This window comes from Chrysochloris asiatica, unplaced genomic scaffold (assembly GCF_000296735.1).
Source record: "Chrysochloris asiatica unplaced genomic scaffold, ChrAsi1.0 scaffold00133, whole genome shotgun sequence".
Taxonomy (NCBI): domain Eukaryota; kingdom Metazoa; phylum Chordata; class Mammalia; order Afrosoricida; family Chrysochloridae; genus Chrysochloris; species Chrysochloris asiatica.
In genome coordinates this window covers 2,874,562-2,880,521 of record NW_006408651.1, presented here as the reverse complement: position 1 = coordinate 2,880,521, position 5,960 = coordinate 2,874,562, and the positions used below count along the sequence as shown (strand labels likewise).

Genomic DNA, 5,960 nt, shown 5'->3' with positions numbered 1-5,960 from the left:
AAGATATTAAGTTAAGTGAAATGAGTCAATCACAAAACTACAAATATTGTATGGTCTCATTTTTATAAAAATCCAAGAATGGGTTTCTACAGTGCTACATCAGAACACATGTCTACTAATCCTCATACAGGATCGCTATGAGTCGGAATGGACTCGACAGCACTTAACAACAACAACAACAATGGTAAATAATAGAGTCCTGGTATGGCACTGTAGGATAAGCACTGGACCGTAAGGTCCGTTTGAACCACAAGGTCAGTGGTTCAAACTCACTAGTCACTCCTTGGAAAACCTGTAGTGTCGCTATGAGTTGGAGCTGACTCGACAGCACTTCACAACAACATGGTAAATGCTGGAGTCCTATGTGGCGCCATATGATCAGCACTGAACTGCTAACCACAAGGTTAGTGATTCAAACCCACCAGCTTGCTCCTTAGAAACCCTATACAGGGTCACAATGAGTCAAAACCAACTCGATAGAGCTTAACAACAACATACATATATATGTATGTGCATGTACTCCCATACGATCTCCCACACCTTTATAGAATACCTATACAGAGAATATATACATATGGTGTGGCACTGTGAGTTAATGGATTGCAAAGTCGTTTTAACCACAAGGTCTGTGGTTCAAGCTCACTATCCGCTCCTTGGAAACCCTATGGATTGGAACTGACTCAACAGCACTTAACAATAAACAACAACAATCTACCTATGTGATCACTTACAAATTTTAGGTTGTTATTACTGTTGTTGCAGACTTGTATACATTATAGCATTTATCTGAGTCATTTCTGACTCACAGTGACCCTGTATAAGGTTTCCAGGGAGCAGGTGATGGGTTTGTATCACTGACCTTGTGGTTAGCAGTCCAGGGCTGACCATATGGTGCCACACAAGGGCTCCATATATATGTCTAGTTGTGGGCGTTTGTATATACATATTTGTATGTGCCACATTTATTTCCATATAGTGGTTACCAATCGGGCTGCTAACCTCAAGGTCAGCAGTTCGAAACTACTAGCTGTTCCGTGAGAGAAAGATGAGGCTTTCTTCTCCCGTAAAGATTTACAGCCTTGGAAACCCTGTACAGGGCTGCTATGGGTCAAAAACGACTCCACGATACTTAACAACATATACAGTAGAGCACATGGCACAGTTAGGGAAACTTCCTGTCATATCCAAACATCTCATGGGACTGAGTTATTGGGCTTGATGACTAAGGACCATAATCATAGGGGACATCTAGGTCAAGTGACACAACCTAGCTCATAAAGATAATCTACATCCTAGTATGATGAGTAGAATCTGGGGTCTTAAAAGCTTGAAAACAGTTATCTGAGATAATGTTGTGTAACACTTGGTCTCTTTGTGTCTGGAGCCCACAAGAGTGAAGGAAGCCAAAGACTCAAGGGAGCAATGAACCACAATCACCTGTGACTTGATAATGGAACTATAAGCTGCCCAATTACCACCACTGACTGCTCTGACAAGGTTCTGGTTAGAATGCAAGAAAACTGTAGAACAAAACTCAAATTCATTTAAAAAAAAAAAAAAAAAAGATCAGACTAACTGGAATTATAAGAAACTGAAGGAACCCCTGAAACCATCACCCTAAAGACACCCTTTTAAGCTTGGTCCCTCCTAGAGGTCACCTTACAGCCAAATAATAAATAGACTGGCCTATAAAATAAGCAATAACACCAGTGAGAGATGTGTTGCTTAGAACAACCAACTATATGAGACCAAATAGGCAACATTTGCCCAACAGCAAAAATAAGAAGGCAAAGAGGGTCAGAAAAACTGGAGGGATGGAGATGGGGAAGGCAGGCTGGACATGGGGGGAGTGCTAACACATCATGGGGATAGCAACTAAAGGCACTGACAAATTTGCATATGAATTACTGAATGGGAGTCGGATCACTGCATAAACTTTCATGTGAAACATGTTTAAAACAAACAAACAAACAAACAACAACAACTGCTACCATTCCACTCAAGTCTAGGCTGTTTACCTAAACTTAGGAAGCTTTAGGGGCTGTACATAGTTTAAAATCTTTTGCAGAGATGATATAAATGGAATGTCCATGGAAGAATGCTGATGAGCACTCCTCCATACTCAGGTTTTTATTATTTAGTTTGCTCCATAAACAACAATTTACTCTTTGATCTTTATATCTAAAAAATGATTTAATGTTTATGACACAGTCTGAAGCTAAAAATAAATGACTTAGGATTTAGCCACTGTTTTATCTATCCTTACAACAAATGATCTCCATTACAAATGAGATTGCACTACATTTCACAAATCGTTTACTGTTTAAACGCAAATTCAACTAGGCATTAAAATCCAAGTATTGAAGAGAGAGGTCAGAGAAAAGAGGCTTTTATTTTATTACCATCTGTCAACATTATAACAGTATATTGTAGAGAGAGGAGGGTAGTGAAGACCCTGAGTTCTCTTGCCAAGCTAAACAAAGCTTTAACAGAATCTGGGTTATTCTAGCTCTTCACAAAAATTAACAGAACCATTCCTCCTCCTAAAACCAAGTCAAGTAATTTAAATTTCCCATTTTAATCAAAGATTCTATAGAAGACAAATTCAGATTAAAAGGGGGTGGGCGATACAGAAGAGAATTTGAAGTTGTCATGGAGGCTGGATGAAGCCCTGAAACAATTGTCCTGGGATAATCTTTAAATCTTAAAGTAAAAATATCCCTTCAAGTCTTCTCAAAATTCAACAATTACTTTAGCTTACTTAGTAAAGAACGCCTGCCTTGAGCATCACACTCTTTTAAAACCTATCTCTATGGGAACAAATTGACAACAGCAACTTGAAAGATTAGATAGGAAACTTAGAGGGTGCTGAGTTTATGTTAATGGAGGAGGAAGGATTTGGAAAAGGAACATAACAATAGCTGCACAACTGGAAGAATGTAATCAATGTCACTAAATTGTACATGTACAAATTGCTGAATTGGTGTATGTTCTGTTGTGTATACTCTCAATACCACCAAAAACAAAATAAAATATTAAAACACACACACAAACTAAGGTTCCATTTATACCCACTGAGTTTATTTCATCTCAGCATATTCATTCTCTAATGATTAATGAGGACTGATTCTACTCTGCCAAGCTATCCGGCATCAGCTTGTGTGGTCTCCTATCAACTCTGTGCAAAAAAGCATTTTGGAGCCTTTTTCTCCTAATGCTTTATATGATGTATGAATGAATTCAGCCCATCATGCTGCTTCTCCATTGACTTATCCTTTCAGTGGTTAAAGCTGATGTTAGTTTGGCAAATTAATTGTATGATCTCACTTATCTAAAATATCTAGAATTGGCAAATAAATGTACAGAAAACCAAGTTTGTTACTGGTCACAAGTAATGGGTGAATAGAAGTGGGGATAGAGGACGTCACTACCTAGGGCCGACTTAAGGGTGGCAGAATCTTTTGAACATGGATACTGGTGACGGTTGTACAACATGATGAACAAAATGAAATATGCATGAAAAATGTTGAAAGGGCAAATGATATGTAATATATATTTGTACCACAATAATAACTAAATAACTGGCAGCTGATTTTGACAGTAGCTTGTCCTCCTGAAAGAATGAAGGAATTAGAAGTTCAAGTTCACGAGGTGACCCAAAGAGAAGGAAACTAACATATGTTGAGTATCCCTTCTCCACCTGGCATCTTACATATATTGTTTGCTTTTATTCTTACAAGTAACACCAAGTGAATCAGGAATTATAAAGGATACATAGGTCACAGTGTCCATGTCATCGAACACTATGCCACATTGTCTGGAAAAGTGTGAATAAAGAAGACAGATGTAGTCATCAAATCCCAGAATGTGCTTGCTACAGAAACAAAATAAAGGTAGTTCTAAGCATAAGTAAAACAATATACTATGTCTACTAACTAACTAAACCTACTCCAATTTCAGACTCCTAGTGTGGTGCTGTAGGATCAGCACTGGACTGTGAACCACAAAGTTGGCAGTTCAATCCCACCAGTTACTCCTCAGACACCCTATACAGGGTCGCTATGAATCAGAATCAACTCTCTGGCATTCAACAACAAATCCTATCTCAATTTATTTAAATGTCCCCATTATCAACATTGCTGGACTCAAAGGAACCTCTTGATTCAGGCAGTGTCTCAACTCCTTAGAATTATGTGCCTGTCTATTCAAGGAGTCCAATCAAGATGGCAGACTAACCCAAAATTCTTTCAATTCTCGTTCTGAAAGGAATGAGTTCTGAGGTATTCTTCTGGATTCTCTAGTTCTTGTTCTAAGACTAAATCAAATTTGTTGCCTTGGAGTCAACTTTGACTTGTGGTAATCCCATGTGTGTCTGAGTGGATCTGTGCTCCATAGGGTTTTCAACGGTTAATTTTTCAAAAGTAGATCACCAGGCCTTTGTTTAGTGGTGACTCTGGACCAATAAGCAACATAATGGTAAGCAGAGAAAAGATCAAGGTTGTCAAGGATTTCATTTTACTTGGATCCACAATCAACATCCATGGAAACAGCAGTCAAGAAAGCTAATACCATATTGCATTGGGCAAATCTCCTGAAGAGCAATTACAAAAAATACAGAGGATTCAAAACAAAGATGTTACTATGAAGATGAAGGTATACCTGACCCAAGCCATAGTATTTTCTATTGCCTAATGTTCATGTGGGAGTCCTGGTGTGGCGCTGTGGGTTAATGCGCCAGACTGCAAAGCTGTTTGAACTGCAAGGTCAGCGGTTCAAGCTCACCAGCTGCTCCTTGGAAACCCTATACAGGGTCGCTATGGGTCGGAATTGACTCGATGGCACTTCACAACAACAATAATGTTCATGTGAATGCTAGACAATGAATAAGAAAAACTGAAGAAGAACTGATGCCTTTGAATTATGGTGTTGGTGAAGAATAGAGAAAGTACCATGGACTTCCCGACATCTATCCTGAAAGAAGTACAGCCAAAATGAGCCTTAAAAGTGAAGATTATCACATATACTTAGGACAGGTTATCAGGAGGGGTCACAGCCCCTAGAAAAGGACATCATGCCCATCATGCTAGTTCAGCAAAAAAGGGAAGACCCTCAATGAGATGGACTGACACAGTGGCTGCAACAATGGGTTCAAACATAGCAACAACTGTGAGGATGGCGCAGGTCCAGGCAGTGTTTTGTTCTGTTGTCGGCAGGGTCGCTATGAGTTGGAACTGACTTGACAGGACCTACCAAAACAACTGAATGGCTTTGAATCTCTAACCTTTCAGACAGCAGCTGAGGATAGCAAAACTGCTTATATCACTGTGGGACTCTGTTCTAAGATTACCCTAGATATATTTGTATTAGTGGAAAGATCATCCAGTTGAAACGCTGTTTACATGTTTGATTCTACCACCAAACTCTGAACAAGAGCAAGACAGAGATTGAGTCTGATTTATGTCTGGATTGCTAATACCAGGTAAGGTAGCTGGTGGTAGAAGGTCCTCAATCAAGGTTTGCGGAATAATATGGTAGTTTATCTTGTGGATTAGTACGGTGAATAAAGATGGCTGCAACTTCATTAACACTCCTCCCATGTTTTCCTCCCCTTTGAATATGGGCTAGACTATGAATCATTCATTTAAGGAGCTCTGGTAACACAGTGGTTACGAATCGGGCTGTGAACCCCAAAGTCAGCAGTTCAAAAATACCAGCAGCTCCGTGGGAGAAAGATGAGGCTTTTTGCCCCCGTAAAGATTTACAGACTTGGAAACCCTGTACAGGGTCGCTATGAGTCGGAACCGACTCCGTGGCACATAATAACAACAACATGATCAATAGGGTTAAGTGGAGGTCATGTTATGCCAGGCTTGGAAGCACAACAAAAGGATTGGTGGCTTCTGCTTTGTTGTTGCTGTTGTTAAGTGCCGTTGAGTCAATTCTGACTCAATGTGAACCTG

General features: G+C 39.6%; 1 protein-coding gene across 2 annotated transcripts in view; it reads right to left on the bottom strand.

Moving 5' to 3' along the window:
* TGFB2 (transforming growth factor, beta 2) overlaps positions 1 to 5,960 on the bottom strand; it is a 138,281-nt gene that overhangs the window by 37,686 nt on the left and 94,635 nt on the right. The window lies entirely within an intron of this gene.